Below are 19,008 nucleotides of genomic sequence, written 5' to 3' on the forward strand. Positions count from 1 at the left end.
TATTTGAGTTTGCTCTGTCTCTCTCGCACAGTTTTTCAATCATGGTAGAAATCAGAGGAGAGAAAGCTTGGCTCTTTTATAAATATAATCCTGTTTGTAATAGAACACTTTCAAAAATATTCTATTTATTTATTTTTTCTTACTCTCAGACTTTGCCTAGGGTTAATGGGATGCTATCTAGGGAAGTAACAGCAGTTTTTTTCTTTAACTTTGACTTTGGGAAAGCTCAAGAGTAATGTGAAGAGTTGAGGTTAAAACAACTCTGCACAATCCACTAAAGGGGAGCCACCAGTGACATTTCTCCTACCTTTTCCTAATTATATGAGGTGATATTTCTTTCCCTGTGTCTGTTATGAGTTCAGAAAACCTCAGAATGCCTTAAAAGCCTGAACTTACTCTTAGGGCATGACCTTAATAGGTATGGAAATAGATGGAGATTGGCCTGACATCACCAAAGGCTATGTGGAAAAAATACTTTTTTACTTTGCTATACTTTTAACTTTTCTTTTCTCAATCTTCTACTTTCTTTCTAATCTAAGAATTATGGCAACAATATAATTATTATCATTCTAAAATTTGAAAAACAATTTTTAGTTCTCTATAGATTGAACATAGGTGAATAATATTCTCTAGGCTCTCAATATGACTTGGACCAGGCTCCAAGTCAAATTTTCCAGGAAAAGATTGTTTATAAACATTATTTATTCATTCTCTTTGTTTTTGTGATGTTTAGATTGACTGACTCATTAATTCAGGCTTTTTTTCTGAAGACATTTGATATTTTCTTCTTCCTTTCAAATTTCAGCAATATTTTCTTCCAATAGTTCTTTGAAAAAATTTCTGAAGTTATCTCTTTAGTCATTAGAGCTTGAAGAGATCATAACCCAACCAATATCAAAAATAGCTTTTCTGGTAGTATTTATTAGAGCTCTGCTTGTTTAATGATCAAGAGTTTAATGTGAAGTCACTCTCCCTGGGATCAAATCCTAGCTACACCAGTTACTAGCTGTGTGAAGTTAGATGCCTCTTTGTACCTTTGTTTCTTATCTTAAAAATGTGAATAATGATAATCCTTCACCAATGGCTATTGTGAGGATTCAGCAATATCAAACATACAAAGCACTTTAATACTTTCTGAGTTGTAAAATATGTGAAGTTCTTTATCATGTTATCTCAAAAATAACTACTATTCTTTCCAACACTTATGATACTGTTATGAATTGAGTGATGAGACCAATATTCCATCTTATTAAAGTTGATCTTTTCATTTCTTGACCAACTCTCTAGTACAAACACTCCTAAAATGGCTTACTTTATATACACTAAATATGTTATATAATCAAGTACTGAGAAAGGGGGGGATGAGAAAATAAAAATGGTGTGGTCTGGGAATTAAGATGAAATTTATGTATGATGTTGGAGGAGAAAAGTATAGAGCAACTATGGGTATAGGGAGAAAGTAACAATTTTAATAATTGATATTATGCAAGATGTATTTGGATTACCTACAAGGTCTTCCTAAAGTCAAAGAATAAAATTTCTTCAAAGTTAACTTTGTCAGTTGAACTGTATTTTTGAATATAAAATTGTTTCAATTTGTTTAAGTCTGATGAAGGTTGTAACTGAGTTCAGGAATAGAACTAGTTTACAGTCTGAGTTCTAACGTGTGGCTCTACACTTCCTATTAAATTAAAATCATCACACTAAACTTGCTGTAAGATTCTTTTCACTATGAGTATCAAATTGTTACAACAATATTACAAAAGAAGGGATCAATTAACCCTAAGAATGATAAATATTAGAAAAATAGAGTAAAATTAAAGAGAGATTTTTGGGGATGAAGTTGGATTTGAAAATTTGAGGGAAAATATTTTGGGAGACTTGGGCTACTATGTATAGAACTTAAATTCAATAGAGTTATGTGACGTGCCTAAATTGAAGGAGAGAAGAAATCTCCCATATCATGGGAAACAGAAATTGACTACGTTCCAAGTAACATGCTTACACTTTTTCTATGTCAGGTGGACTTTTGACTTGTATAACATGAATTGACAGAGTGATCTGTAGGATTTACTTGTGAATCCAAGACCCCATGTCTGTATTGTGGGGAAAATGTGTTGTCTTTGTTCTCTATAATAGCAGTCCATCTGCCAGGAGACAGAGAAGGAATGAAGCTTAAGTCTTAGAAGTTGAATTCAGATAGGAGTGATTGACAGTGTTTAATAGTTAATAAGCCCTTTCCTATCACCACTGGCTCCCTACTGTTGGTGAAACTAATCATGGCTGGAAATTAAAAATAGAATCAATGTTAACAGCCATCAGGGAGAGGACTGAAGGAATGAAATTCTAATCTGAGATCCTGTATGAATGTCAGAAGCTAGCAAATGAAGCAAGTTTGCCTATGCTGATGAAACAAGGGGAGACTTGGGGTAGATATCAAGTTTCTCACATCTGTTAGGTAACTCCTAGAGCCAGCCCAGGTTCCACAGTACAGTTTGCATTCACTGTATGCTTGCAATAGGACAATAGACTTGTTGCAGAACATTGGCTGTTAAACCCCTCAGGCTATAGTAGTTTCCCTTTATCCATTGTTTTACTTCCTGAGGTTTCAGTTACCTGTGGTAGACCATGCTCCAAAATACTAAATAAAAAATTTCAGAAGTAAACAATGTACAAGTTTTAAATGGCTCACTATTCTGAGTAGTGTATTGCTATCCAGCTCCATTGAACCCAGTGTGTGAATCATCCCTTTGTCCTGTGTCCCCTGACCTACTTAGACACTTAGTAGTCTAGGTGATCAGATCCACTGTTATGGTATTATAGTGCTTGCATTCAAATCACCCTTATTTTACTTATTACGTAATGGCCCCAAACACAGGAGCAGTGATGCTGCCAATTCAGATATGCCAAAGAGAAACTGTAAAGTACTTTCTTTAAATGAAAATGTGAAAGTTCTTAGCTTAATAAGGAAAGAAAAAAAATGTGTGTGCTAAGGTGCTAAGATCTCTGGTAAGAACAATTCTTTGATCTATGAAATTGTATAGAAGGAAAAAGAAATTCATGCTAGTTTGGCTGTTATTCTTGAAACTACAAAAGTTTGGCTACAGTGCCCAAGTGCTCAGTTAAGGAAGAACTACCTGCTACACATACCCACACACAAAGGTATTGTGTCTAGGGAAATAGATTAGATAGATAGATAATTCTTGGGTCTCTAAAAACTGCAATATAGCTATGTGTCTGGTTCCCACAATCAGACGCAACCCTCTCTTGTTCAAGGGGAGATGTGTTTCTTTAAGATATTGTAAACTTAATCTCCCTCAGTATCTTCTTGCATCTTCTTCTTTATTAGAAGAAAATTCAGAACAACATGCAGACATTTTAATGGCTCCAACAATCATTCTCTGTAATTAATATATTACTAACCTGCTGTACTTCTCCTTTTAGGCATCTTGAACTTAAAGGGGCTTTTGTTGTTGTTATTTTTAAGGTTGAAGAACAAAAGGAACCGTTAAAATTATATTGTGGTCTGTTAATTTTGTTTTTGAAACAACAATCTTGGACCTAAACATAGGTGTAGTACTCAGGTGGTCAGACCTCTGAATTCATCTGTATGAAGGAGAATGACAAGGGAGTTATTTGAGCACTGCTCTTTAGGCTCAATTCAAAATTTTTACCAATGCATTTTTTTACCTGTATCAACAAAATTCAAGTGGATATCATTATAGCATTAGCTTTATTTCTATCTTTTTATCTATCTCTAAGCTATCTAAATATCTATGTACATATTCCTTTATTTATTATTTATTTATTTATTTATTTGCTTTTAGGGCTGCACCCATGGCATATGGAGGTTCCCAGGCTAGGGGTTGAATTGGAGCTACAGCTGCTGGCCTATGCCACAACCACAGAAATGCCAGATCTGAGCTGTATCTTCGACCTACATACACCACAGCTCACAGCAACACCAGATCCTTATTAACTCAGTGAGGCCAGGGATCAAACCTGCAACCTCATGGTTCCTAGTCAGATTCATTTCTGCTGCACTATGACGGGAATTCCAAATTCCCCATTTTAAACTATTACTGCACTCTCTGAATGGGTCTAATAATCCTGGATTTAGGTTCATAGAGAATGATCTAAGAAATTGGCATCTACCTCTCTTAGGCCAATTTACTAAGTGCCTTAGGAGAATCATCACTTGAAACATTTCAATCCAAAGTTCCTTTCAGGAGTTGCTGATGTGAAAAGGTAAAACAACAGGTATGCATGTCATGATTTGCACTATTTTGACTGAAATTAGTGGTTCAAAGCTGTGTTTAAGAAGGAAATGAAATCCTGCTGTATAGCACTGGAAACTATGTCTAGTCACTTATGATGGAGCATGATAATGGAGAAAAAAGAATGTATACATATATGTGTAACTGGGTCACTAAGCTGTATAGTAGAAAATTGACAGAACACTGTAAACCAGCTATAATGGAAAAAAAATCATTATATAAAAAGTTAAAAAATATATATAAATCTATACGAGCTGTTTTATATAGAACTCATAACTTTTCTTCTCATCAATTAATTTTGTCTACATTCCACCTCTTTCCAAACTCTTGTATAGACATTTCCTCATTGCCTTTTAATTACTCTCTCCTTTAGTTACAAATGATTATTCTATTATATTGTAATTATCCTGGGAATATGGAAGCACAACTTGGAGTGATTTATTATGTCTAATATAGCCTTTACTGGAAACTTAGCCCAAATTTATTCAACTCCCACTGTGTTCCTGACTAACACCTTTCACAATGTCAAAGTAATGCAAAACATTAAGTGTCTATTTGTTCCAGTTGCAGTTCTCTCCCTCCCTCTCCTCTCTCTCTCATTTATTTTTTTTACTCTATATAAGATTTCAGTGTTTGCTAGCCTTATCTCTAAATTACTGAGTTTGAGTTTATTTCTAGTAATTATACTTAGTGTCTTCCCAACTTTCCAGCCATTCCCCTTTAAAGAGATTTCTTCTCTGAATTCTCATTCTAATTAATCTGTCCGCTCAGATAAAGTAACAAAAACTGTGTACAGCCTAAATTGTGAAAGAAGTTATTATTTCACCTAAAAATCTAGATTTAGGATAATCTCTGAGTTGGTTAATTTATTGGCTCAACAATATTACTAAAGACCTTGGCTTCTCCTACTTCTTTATTGTCTGATGCTATCTTTCGTGTATACTTTTCAGACTAATTCACCTGTGATCATAACAAAGATAGTGAAGTTTTAGGAATTCCTTGTAGAAAAATGGTATTCAGTTAAAAAGCAGCATTGTTTCTTCCTTGAGTGTAGAAGAGCTCCCAAAGCAGATACTCTCTCAAGTATTCTTGCTTAAAACTGGGTACACACCAATCTAAATGAGACAACCATATACAATTTTTACCATTGGCACATGAAAGACAGAAAACATGGGGGCAGATTTGGGACCAAGATAACATTGAAGAAAAATGAATTATGAACCAACTTCTTCCACAACCACTGCAGTATGACCATCTCTCACATGCAGCCCTTTGTCTGGCCTTTGTTTTTCTCATGTACTCAAGGGTCACTTTTCATTAGCTTAACCTGCTTGGAATATGTACAAATATTATTTTCCAACCCTTCATTTCATCTTCTCCAAAAGTGCCTCCATTTCCTGTTAGCCCAGATTGTTAAAACTCATTCTAAGGAATATTTTTCTCATCATTTTTCAAGGCAAATGAGAGTTGGTTTCTGTTTGCTTTCTATATCTTTTTATACAATACTGAGAAGTGGCTGGGGTGGGGATACTCTGAAGAGCACACCACTGTGTCTTTAAAGAGAGAGTATAAGTAACTGATTAGAGCTTTAGTTCTCTCAGATCTTCTGACACTTTTGGAAACTATGTGCATATTTCTAAGCTACATGGGTAATATTAAATAAATAATCATTTCAACTGTAAAATGATTCTAAGGTGTCATGAAAACTTTCTCACTCTGCCAAAGAATAGTTTTCATATTGGAAGAATTTTTGCCGTTATTAGAAGAGAATAATTTTATATTTTCAACTAGTTAAAGTTTATTTCTAACTGCTTCCTACATAGAGTTCTATGAAAACAAGAAATAGTAATAAGCCAGTATTTCTACTTTTGAAAATATATGGACAACTTTCCTATAGCATTCACATGTAATCAGGTTGTCAAAGATAGTGATATAATCTATTCTCTCACAGAGCTTAGAGTATATAGAGTTATGCATCAAATATAAAATATTAAAATCAGAATATATGGTTATTATATTAATTAAAAATTATAAGCAACAAATAAAATACAAGTAGTAATTTATTTGAAATTTTTAAGATAAATAATAAATCAGGCATAAATGTCATTAAAAGAAAAACTTGAGAGAATCTTGCTTTATAAACACCACAAAGGAAAGGACAAAATTTTAAAATGATAAAATAAGCACTCGACATAATTCCTTTTGCACATGTAACTTAAATTCAGGACTTTACTGTATGCATTATAATAATATTCAACCAGAGGATTAAAAAAAATCAGCACAAGAACAAGAAGTAAAACAACATTCAGTTTTTATTCTGAGTTATATTTTGTTCTGCTTGACTGCTGGGCCTTGCAGGACATTGAACCAAAATTGATATTTTCCCTTGAGCCAGATTCTTGTGGGTTTGGTTTGGGATAAATTAACCTGGCTTGCAAGGTGGATGTTTTTCAATGTCAAGTGATTTTTATTCAACATTTTTTTATATCATACAAAGGGAAGTAGAAAACATTGAGAGTCTTTGGTCTTTTCTTGGTTTTAGATAGATAAATGTTTTTGTTACCGCTTATAAACCTTGTGCTTAGGCAGGGACATCACATTTCCTGATCACAGGCTCTACTACAAAGCGACTATCATCAGAAAAATATGGGACTGTCATAAATATAGACACATAGATCAATGGCACAGAATTCAGAGCCCAAAAATAGACTCAAGCATATATGGCCTACTAATATTTGACAAGGGAGCCAAGAATACGCATGGAGAAGAGACAGTCTCTTCAATAAATGGTGCTAGGATAACTGGGTATTCATATATAAAATTAAAAAGTTAGCCCCATATCTTACACCATTCACAGAATTTAACTCAAAACAGATTAAAGACTTGGAGTTCCTGTTGTGGTGCTGAAGAAACGAATCCGACTAGGAACCACGAGGTTGTGGGTTCAATCCCTGGCCTCACTCAGTGGGTTAAGGATCCAGTGTTGACACGAGCTGTGGTGTAGGTCACAGATGCAGCTCAGATCCTGTGTTGCTGTGGCTATAGTGTAGACCAGCAGCTGTAGCTCTGATTCGACCCTTAGCCTGGGAACCTTCATATGCCATTTAAAGTGGTCCTAGAAATGGCAAAAAGCCAAAAAAAAAAAAAAAGAAGATTAAAGACTTAAATGTAAGACCTGAAACCATGAAATTCTAAAGGAAATTAGAAGAGAAAAACTTCTTGACATGGGTCTTGGTAATCAATTTTTGAATATGACACCTAAAGCACAAGCAACAAAATAAAAAATAAAATAAACAACTGGGAGTATATCAAACTTAAAAGTTTCTAAATAATACAAGAAACTATCAGCAAAGTGAAAAGACACCTATGGAATGAGAAGAAAATATTTGCAAACAATATATCTCATAAAAGATTAGTATCTAAAATATATAAATGACTCATATAATTCAATTGCAGAAAAACCAATCAATTAAACAGTCTGCAAAGGACATAAGTAGGCATTTTTCCAAAAAAGATACATGAAAGGTCAACAGGTGCATAAAAAGATGCTCAACATCACTAGTCTTTAGAGAAATGCAAATTAAAACCATAATGAGATATCAACTTATACCGTTCAGAATGGCCATGATGAAAAAGACAAGAGATAACAAATGCTGATGTGGATAGGGAGAAAAGAGAACCTTTATCCACTGATGGAGGAAATGTAAATTGGTATAGCCACTATGGAAAACATTATGGAATATCCCCCAAAAATGAAAAATAGAACTACCATGTTATCCAGTATTTCCAATTCTGAGAATATATCCAAAAGTCATGAAAACACTAACTTGAAAAGATACCTGCACCCCCATGTTCGTAGCAGGATTACTTAAAATAGCCAAGACATGGACAAAACCTAAATGGGAAATTATGGATAATCGGACAAAGAGGTTGTCTCACACACACACACACACACACACACACACACACACACACACACACATATACACACTGAATATTATTCAGTCATAAATGAATATCTTACTATTTGTGACAACATGGGTGAAACTCAAAGGCATTATGCTAATTGAAATGGATCAGAGAAAGACAAACAGGAGTTCCTGTTGTGGCTCAGTGGTTAACGAATCCGACTAGTAACCATGAGGTTATGGGTTCAGTCCCTGGCCTCGCTCAGTGGATTAAGGATCCAGCATTGCCGTGAGCTCTGGTGTAGGTGAGCTGTGGTATAATTCGCAGATGGGGCTCAGATCCCATGTTGTTGTGGCTGTGGCGTAGGCCAGCAGCTACAGCTCTGATTCAACCCCTAACCTGGGAACCTCCATATGCCGTGGGTATGACCATAAAAAATAAATAAATAAAAATAAAACAAAACAGCCCCCACAATTTATAGAACCTGTGGTTACCAGAAGCACCAGGCAGGGATAGGAAAAATTGGAGGAAGGTGATCAAAAGTACAAACTTCTAGTTAAAAACTAAATATTAGGGGAGTTCCTGTCATGGCTCAGTGGTTAACGAATCTGACTAGGAACCATGAGTTTGCGGGTTTGATCCCTGACCTTGCTCAGTGGGTTAAGGATCCAATATTGCCATGAGCTGTGGTATAGGTTGTAGATGCGGCTTGGATCTCGTGTTGCCATGGCTCTGGTGTAGGCCGGTGGCTACAGCTCCAATTGGACCCCTAGCGTGGGAACCTCAATATGCCAGGGGAGTGGCCCTAGAAAAGGCAAAAAGACAAAAAAAAAAAAAAAAAAAAAGCAAAAACCAAAAACAACCTAAATATTAGGGATGTAATGTACCACATGCTGACTGTAGCTAACAGTGCTGTATGGTATGATATATATAGAAGTTGTAAGAGTGTTAATCCTGAAAGTTCTTATCCATGACTTTTTTTCTTTCTCTTTCTTTTATTGTCATTATATCTAGATGGGAAGGTGGATGCTGGCTGAACCTATCTTGGTAATTACTTCATAATATATATAAATCAAACCACCATGGTGTACCCCTTAAACTTTTTTTTTTTTTTTATTTTCCCACTGTACAGCAAGGGGGTCAGGTTATCCTTACATGTATACATTACAATTACATTTTTCCCCCAGCCTTTCTTCTGTTGCAACATGAGTATCTAGACAAAGTTCTCAATGCTACTCAGCAGGATCACCTTGTAAATCTATTCTAAGTTGTGTCTGATAAGCCCAAGCTCCCGATCCCTCCCACTCCCTCCCCCTCCCATCAGGCAGCCACAAGTCTCTTCTCCAAGTCCATGATTTTCTTTTCTGAGGAGATGTTCATTTGTGCTGGATATTAGATTCCAGTTATAAGTGATATCATATGGTATTTGTCTTTGTCTTTCTGGCTCATTTCACTCAGTATGAGATTCTCTAGCTCCATCCATGTTGCTGCAAATGGCATTATGTCATTCTTTTTTATGGCTGAGCAGTATTCCATTGTGTATATATACCACTTCTTCCGAATCCAATCATCTGTCGATGGACATTTGGGTTGTTTCCATGTCCTGGCTATTGTGAATAGTGCTGCAATGAACATGCGGGTGCACGTGTCTCTTTTAAGTAGAGTTTTGTCCGTTTAGATGCCCAAGAGTGGGATACCCCTTAAACTTATACAGTGATGCATGTCAGTTATTTCTCAATACAACTGTAAAATGATATGGAATTAAAAATTTATGCTTAAATAAAGAACTGCACATAAAAAGTGCCCCAGTGACATCTTAAAGTATGCTAATACTTTTTGAGACAAACAGAATAAACAGTTTGTGTCCTACTTCATAATGATTGAGTGTAATAATAGAACATCATAAAGAACCTAACTAGGAGTTCCCATCATTCTCACTGTAAATGACTATGACTAGCATCCATGAGGATGCAGGTTCGATCCCTGGACTCACTCAGTGGGTTATGGATCTGGCATTGCCATGAGCTGTGGCCTAGGTTGCAGACACTGCTTGGATCCTGCATTGCTGTGGCTGTGGTATAAGCCAGCGGCTGCAGCTCTAATTCCACTCCTAGCCTGGGAACCTCTATATGCTGTGGTGTAGCCCTAAAAAGGTAACTAACTAACTAAATAAACTAACTATTTAATAAATCCTTATATTTACTTCCTAAAACTGACTTAGTATGGCATAAAATGAGATTAAAATTGAAATAAGTATTCCTGCTTATTCCTGGAAACCTTTAGTTCTTAAAATGGAAGTTAGATTTGGGAATATAATTAATTTGAAGGTATTCTTAAGTAATTAATTAATAAATTCAATCTGGGTCCTATCTAAAGTGTTTGGAGCACTACAGTGATCAAAAGCCTCTAAACTGATAAGATCTCTGATTCTTTTTTTTTTTTGGCAAAGCAAAAATGTCCTACTTGGAGTTCCCATTGTGGCTCATGGAGTTAAGAACCTGACCTAGTCTCTGTGAGGATTCAGGTTCAGGTTCAATCCCTGTCCTCGCCTAGCAGGTTAAGGATCTAGTGTTGACACAAGCTGCAGTGTAGGTGGCAGATATGGCATGTATCTTGTGTGACTGGCTGTGGCATAGGCCGGCTGCTGAAGCTCCAGTTTGTCCTCAAGCCCAGTAACTTCCATATGCCACAGGTGTGGCCAGAAAAAAAAAAAAAAATCCTGCTTTATTTTTAAATCATTTATTGTATTATGAATTTAATAGATATTTCAAATATATGCATTTAATTTTATTAAAATGACTGCATAAGACAAATCTAATTTTTAGAGTACACACAATAAAATTTCAATGAATATCAATAGAATAATCTTATACCAACTTTATTTATTAAGATAATGGTAGTGCTTTTACAAACTCTAAAATTGCCATGTAACACAATACAATTATATTTCACTTATATTAAGCCAATGAAGGGATTTGTAGACAGCTTCCTTCGTGTGGTTAATCTGGGATCCACGTTCCTTCTATTTTTTTGGCCCTAGAATCTCATAAGGCCTTGGAATATTCTGTTCTCAACTAGCAGAAAAGGAAAAATATTGAATATTTATAAACAGTTGGCTGCAAGGGGATCAGGAGAACATGGAGCCTGGCATGCCCATGATGACACCATAGGATGTAAGTGGGAGCAGTCATTTTCAATGATTACTTTGCCATCTCTGCCACAGTCTTCTCTTCTGGCTACTATATATCCACATCCATCCTTCCTTCCATACAAAGAATCCACTACTATTAGTCAAAGCAGAGGACCTCCAGGTGATGTGCAATCCTTTCCATCAGTCCTTCTGTGGTTCCTTTTGTGTAGTAAACCATGAACCAAATGACAAGATAGCTGCACTCAATTTCCTTGCTACCTTCTATATATATTGATGGATCAGTGATAGAATAACCAAAAGTTCCCATTTAGAAAATGGAAGACTAGGAGCATGCAGTAGTCATGGTGACGGAGTTATAATAAAATCTGCCAGGCAAGTAAGAGGAAGACCTCCTGCCCTGGCCATTTGGAAGCCACTTGTTTAGATACTTCTTTTCCCTGAAACACTCCGCTTATCCATTGTTCTCCTTTACCTATGCTTCCACTGGGAGGCTCTTTCAAGTCTGATGTGTTCAATATTATGTCTAAAGTTGGCAGTGGGGAATATCCTCCCCCTGAGGCTCTATGTATTTCATAGATCGATTATTATTTCTTTCAAGTTGTCCTTAGGCTCTTAGAGACAAAGGATTTTGTAAGCTAAGCTCATGGCTTTTGTAGTTCCAAATCCTCTTGAAAGTTAGTAGAATCTTGATTTCTTTGCTTCTCATTACTTTTATATATACCAATAACCACGGTTATACTCTAGAAATAATTATCAAGTTACTTCTTTCAGTACACTTTCTTGGTTTTCTCTTTCAGCATATTAGTGGTCCCTTTAATGCCTGAAAACAATGATGCAGTGGGAAGCAAACACCTTTTGTCTGAAGGCTAAATTCCTGTGTTTAATTGAGAAGTCTTAATTGGCTTTTGTTGCTCAAAGCCATTTTCAGTATTTTTTCTTACAATTCAGGTTCTAGAAGCAATTGGCTTTTCCAAACATAGGAAGCCCCAGTTTGGGACTTGTTCTCCTCTCTTTCATTTTTCTCTATCATCCAGGCAATTCTAACTTACACTCATTTTTTTGGGGGGGGGGGGTAATATCTTGCCACAGTAAGCGTGCAGTAACTAACACAACTGCTTTTATACTTTTAAACTTCTTTTTTTAAATACACAAAGCTCAATAAGCAATTGTTTTCCCTTCCAAGATATTTTCCAAGATATTACAAAGAACTTTTTTTAATCAAATAATATTTTTAACCTTGAATATTTTCAGTTCTAAAAACTAATTACCCTGCTGCTGCTGCCTTACCATTAAACTAGTGTTATACGTATTTCAGATTTTTATTAAAGTAGTTCTATACTTGTGCTACCAACTTCTGAATCTGTTATGATAACACTTGCTGCTATAAATTTCAGTGGATAGCACAAAGGAAATTTTTGTTTTATTGCTCAAGTTAGAGTCCAAAGCATGTGTTCCTAGTTACTAAGCAGCTGTTCTCCATGCATTGATTCAGAGATGGATGGTTACTTCATCCTTCAGAGCCCCTGAATCTTCTGATTTTTGACCAGAGAGGAAAGACATTCCACTGGTTTAAAACTGCAAGTGACAACTAGTCATTTAATCATGTCTATAGGGAAGGGGGCTGGATAACATGAACTCTAGCTGGAAAGTTGTCAACCACTTCAGATTTTGGAAAATGAGGGGTAAGAATTTCTGATTAACTCTGGTTAACTGTCTCTGCCACTGTAATCACTGTCTTATTCCATTTTATACACACACACATGCTCTCACACAATCTTTTGGTTACTAACAAATTAAATGTAGAGCAGGTTAGCATGTCAAAGCCTTTGTTTATTAAAGGTATTTTAAATTGAATGGGTTCATTTTTTTTTTTCAAAGTTTTCACCCTCCTCTGAATGCTCAGAATTTAGGTTTATCACTTTACCTTGAATGGGTCATTTTGATTATATTCTTATCTTGTCTTGAGACATTCACAAATCCAAATCATCTATTAAAAGTTTTCTTGGGAGTTCCGTTGTAGCACAGTGGCTAACGAATCTGACTAGGAACCATGAGATGGTGGGTTCGATCCCTGGCCTTGCTCAGTGGGTTAAAGAACCCGTGTTGCCGTGAGCTGTGGTGTAGCTCGCAGACAGGGCTTGGATCCCATGTTGCTGTGGCTCTGGCGTAGGCGGGTGGCGAGAGCTCCAATTAGGGGCCTAGCCTGGGAATCTCCATAAGCCAAGGGAGAAGCCTATAAGAGGCAAAAAGACAAAAAAAAAAAAAAAAAAAAAAAGTTTTCTTGGCAAATATACAATCAGAGGAACAAGTAGATTATATCCTGGTGAGTGAATGAAATTATAGACATCTCTGCATTGAAGCAATTACTAGAACCTAAGCACCCTCTTCTCTGCAAGAAAAGATTTTATTTTCACTCTTTTAAGACGTCAGAATGATTATTCTTCTTCTGTTAGTGTTTCTTAAGATCTCACTACTAGTCTTAGCCCACGAAGGTCTTATTTTTCCAGACTGGACATATTGAGTTTTATTTGATACTAGGTTATTATTTCATTTTTGTTTTGGAGCATACTCTGAGTAATGTAATGTTTGAAGGAATTCACTCTGAAAATGGAGGACAAAATGAAGTATCGATGGGAGTAACTCAAGAGGTAGGAGAGAAAAGAAGGCAGTTGACTAATATATACAGTATAATAAAGGTCAGAATATTTTAGATTACTTTTGGCTCTAGCAGAAATCCTAACTCCAACTGGCTTACATGAGAAGTTAATTTGTTTTCTCACTTAAGAGGAGGTTTGGGGTTAGTAGATGCTAACTATTACATCGCAATGGATAAACAATAACGTCCCACTGTATAGCACAGGGAACTATATCCAATCTCCTGGGACAGACCATGTTGGAAGATAATGTAAGAAAAATAATGCATATATATGCATGACTGGGTCACTTTGCTCTACATCAGAAATTGCCACAACATTGTAAATAAAATATGCTTCAATAATTTTTTTTTAAAAGGAAATTAGATAGCAGTTAAGGCTCCAGGATTGTCACTGTTGTGGTGTGGGTGGCCTGGGAACTTCCTCATGTTCCGTGTGTACTTGGTTAGATCCAGGCTTGATTGAATTGATGCCTCAATAACATCATCAGAAAGCCACATCGCTTCTATATCTCTGCTCTGCCATCCACAGCTACATCCCTGTTCCTTTTCCATCATATTAATCAGAATTCACCCCAAGATCTGAAAGTGGGTTCAATTTCCCAAGATGTGTGGGCTTTAGTGGTGCTGAGAGTATGAGGAATGATGGCTATCTGGACATAATCAAGTTTCTGTTGTAAAAAAGAACCGAAAAATGCGAAACAGATAATTTCAATGATAATGGAACAAAGATGTATGGATTCAATGTCATGGGAATATTTGCTGTGGAATGCAAACTACTTGAGAGCAAAATTGTATTTTTTCGTGATGAATGCTTCCTGAAAGGTTCTTTATCAAAGCCCTGTGAATACTCGATAAGATTGGTAATGGAGGTGGTGATGATGATGATGACGATGACAAAGATGGCAGTGAAAACTGCGTAAATAACACCAGTGAAGGTGATGCTCACTTTACCAAAAGCAATTATTGAAACTGTGTTTCCAAGCATGTTTTTTGATCTTGAAGTTTGCTATATTTAAAGAGAAACCCCTAGTTTATTCCATAGGGAAAGATATTCTTAGGCTGTTTAGTAACTTGCCAGTAAATAAGAGAAACAGAGGTTTAGACGATTGAAGATAAGGAAACATCCAGTTAGAAAATAGGAGCAGCTGTCGGACACTCTGCCTTCCTTAAATTGTCTTACTCTTTGATCTGTATATGTTTCTATTATTCAGACGAGTACCTGAATCACATAAACAAAACTGAATCACATAATACATAAATTCCAGTTTACTTAATAAAATCTTTTTAAAGCTATGCTTGTTTTTTTCATTTATTTTTTTCAGGGAGCTATTTCTTTTATCAGATTCAATTTATCAGACAATGTAATATTGCTTTATTTAAATAATAACATTAAATATACTTCTTAACATTTTGTTAAGATAAGAATGAATATCAACAGCTCATAAAACTTCTTTGTTCTGTAATCTGTAGGATTAAAGGCTAAAGTGTGATTAACAGTAAAACCCATTTTCCCCAAATGAAATAGTGTTTATTTTTGCCAGTGATAATATAATTTAAAGGATTATATTAAACACCTTAAACACCTACAATTAATAGTATTTTTCTAAAAATTGTATAAAATGGGCTGCGGCATTTTCTGGGAGATAGTCTAATTCAAAGTTTGAATTAGAAACGACATTACATTATAAATTCATCATAATAATATACTTAGGGTTTTTATTGTAGAAGCATATCTAAGTCACTGAAGACAAATTATAAAGCAATACTTCATGGAGCATCCTGTTTTGGCCCTTTGTCCTGCTTGACTTAATGGTGAATGCGTCACAGGGAGTTCATTGTGAGCTCATCGGTGCTATGTGAACTTCTCCTTAGTGAAAGTGATTTTATTGAGAATGTTCTCATATATTACCTTAAGTACCCCAGAACCTTGAGTCACTCGATCATCATTTATCTCAATACTATTTCCCCTTGCAAACGGAGAAGCAGAGTCAATTACCTAGATTTGCAATTTCTATCTTATATGTGTGTGTGTGTGTGTGTGTGTGTATGCGGTATCAGAATGGGAATTTGTTTTCCTGATCGGGCTATTTTCTGTGACAGCCGGAGAAATGAAAGCAATTAATATCAACTACAATGTTACTGACTGTTTACTTTGGGCTGGTCATTGTTCACTTTCTCTGCATTGATCAATTTAATCTTTAGTCTTTTGTTGTTGAAGTACGATTGATTTAAAATTTTGTATTAATATCTGGTGTAAGGTAAAGTCATTCATTTACACACACACACACACGCATTCAGAGTCTTTCCCATTATCCTTTATTATAGAATATTGAGTATAGTTGCCTGTGCTATCGAGTAGGACCTTGTTGTTTATCTCTACCTATCTATCTATAATAGTTTGCCTCTCCTAATCCCAGGCTCCTAATTTATAACTGCCTCTCTTTCCCCTTTGGTGACCATGAGTTTGTTTTCTATGTCTATAAATCTGTTTCCATTTTGTGAATAAATTCATTTGTATCATATTTTAGATTCTACATATAAGTGAAAGTCATATGATTTTTGTCTTTAACTTATTTCACTTAGTATGACAATCTCTAGGGCCATCCATGGTGGTGCAAATGACATTATTTCATTTATGGCTGAGTAATATTCCACTATGTGTATGTAAATGTGTGTGTGTGTGTGAAGATACACATATATGCATATCTTTTTTATCCACATCTTCTTTATCTGTTTATCTGTCAGTGGACATTTAGGGTGTTTTTGTGCCTTGGCTGTTGTAAATAGTGCTTCTGTGAACACTGGGGTGCATATCTTTTTGAATTAGACTTTACTTCAGATATATGCCCATGAATGGGATTGCTGGATCATATGATAATTCTATTTGCAGTTTTGTAAGGAACCTCCATACCGTTCTCCATTGTACCAATTTACATTCCCATCAACATTGTAGGAGTGTTCCCTTTTCTCCACACTATCTTCAGCATTTATTTGTAGATCTTTTCTTTTCTTTTCTTTTCCTTTCTTTTCTTTTCTTTTTCTTGTCTTTTGAGCTTTTAGGACTGCACCCATGGCATATGGAGGTTCCCAAGCTAGGGAACTAATTGGAGCTGTTGCTACCAACCTATGCCAAAGCCATAGCAATGCCAGATCTAAGCGGAGTCTGTGACCTACACCACAGCTCACAGCAATGCTGGATCCTTAACGCACTGAGCGAGGCCAGGGATCGAACCTGCAACCTCATGGTTCCTGGTTGGATTTGTTTCCATTGCACTATGATGGGAACTCTTTTTTGTCTTTTTTTTTTTTTTTTTTTTTTTGTCTTTTGTTTTATTTGTAGACTTTTTAATGATGACCATTCTGACTGGTGTGAGGAGATACCTCATTGTAATCTCGATTTGTTTTTCTCTAATGGTTAGCAATGTTGAGCATCTTTGGTCATCTGTCTTATTTGGAGAAATGTCTTTTTAAGTCCTCTGCCCAATTTTGTTTCTTTTGTTTTTTGGATATTGATTTGTATGAACTGTTTGCATATTTTGGAAATTAAGCCCCTGTTGGTAGCATTGTTTGCAAATATTTTCTCTCAGTCTGTAGGTTGTCTTTTCATTTTGTTTATGATTTCCTTTGCTGTGCAAAACAAAGCATCCTTTGAGATACTTAATACTACGGTCTTCTTTTAAAGGTGAAGTTTGTAGAGAGGTAAATTACTTGCCCAGAGTTAAAGAGCCAGTAAGTGTTGCAGGCAGGATTCAAATTCTAGTAATGCCACTCAGTAGCCTGAATCCTTATCCATTACTCTATACCAATAATGAGTCAGCTTTAAGCTAAGGACTTTAAGGTAAGATAGTTGTGGGTTTATGGTGTGCCAGCATTCATCCAGAAGACTGCCTACTCAACTCCGAAGAAAATGGCACTGAGGAATATGCAATGTGGGAATTTTTTTTATCTCAACATGGGACACCTTGAAATTTATTTATCAACCCCATGAAGATGAATAGAAATGACTGACAGTTTGCTGCTGAAAATTTAAAGGGAGAACCTATATTATACTCTGGAAAAGGGGATGGATGTTGGGGCAGGGAAGGAGGGAGAGATTAACAGATGAATCAGAATTTTGAGGGCAATGAAAGTATTCTAGATGATACTGAAATAGTGAATACAAGTTATTATACATTTGCTAAAACCCATATAAATAAGTATACAACACAAGGAGTAAACCCTACTGTAAAATACGTACTTTAGTTAATATCGATGCATCGATATAGCTTCATGAATCTTAACAAGTATAACACACTAATGCAAGATGTTACTAGTAGAGGAAATGAGGAAGAAAGGAGGTGTATGGGGACTCTACTTTCTATGAACATAATCCTCTAAAAATGAAGTCTATTTTTTTTAAAGGAAGAGAAAAGGAACCATGTTGGGAGTGATTATATGATTGTGATTGCAGATCAATCAGGAAACAGATGACTAATTTCAGAAAAATTGTATCTTTTCTGCTTTAGTGTTGACATCCAGGACTTCTACATTCTCACTCAGTTGCAAATTCTGAAAATGCCTTTCTTCTGTGCTCTCTGTATGCTGATAAGCAATGAATTCTGGGAGAATCCAAGTCTCCTTGCTTCAACTAACCCCCAACTAGAAACAAAACACTTTTTGAAAATATCATTAAGTCTTATTAAGCCTCAGGGGCACAATTAAAGAGTGTTTGGATTGTTTCTCTAAATACATAACTTTGCAAGGACAGAAGAAAGGAATCTCTCTATGTCTTACTGTGATTATAATGATGGAACTCTTTTTGCCATGCATAGTCGGCTCTCATTCATATGCTAATATCTGAGAGAATAGTTTACTTTTTAATTTTATTATTATTAAAATAGTATTATTTTTATTATTATTTTCCTGTTCTTTACTGATACTCCATCTTTTCCAGCCAACTTTACCCTATTAAGTGTATTTATAACTGAATATCACTGTGCACCATGTTTATTAAGATTACTGTCAGAGATTTTGTG

General features: G+C 35.6%; 1 protein-coding gene across 5 annotated transcripts in view; it reads left to right on the top strand.

The window, feature by feature from the left end:
• The window catches only part of LRP1B (LDL receptor related protein 1B), a 1,884,722-nt gene that overhangs the window by 896,931 nt on the left and 968,783 nt on the right, over positions 1 to 19,008 (top strand). The window lies entirely within an intron of this gene.

Source organism: Sus scrofa, chromosome 15 (assembly GCF_054392235.1).
Source record: "Sus scrofa isolate SSC_HxYL_T2T_F1_AM1 chromosome 15, Sscrofa_HxYL_maternal_Yorkshire_Landrace_v2.0, whole genome shotgun sequence".
Classification (NCBI taxonomy): Eukaryota; Metazoa; Chordata; class Mammalia; order Artiodactyla; family Suidae; genus Sus; species Sus scrofa.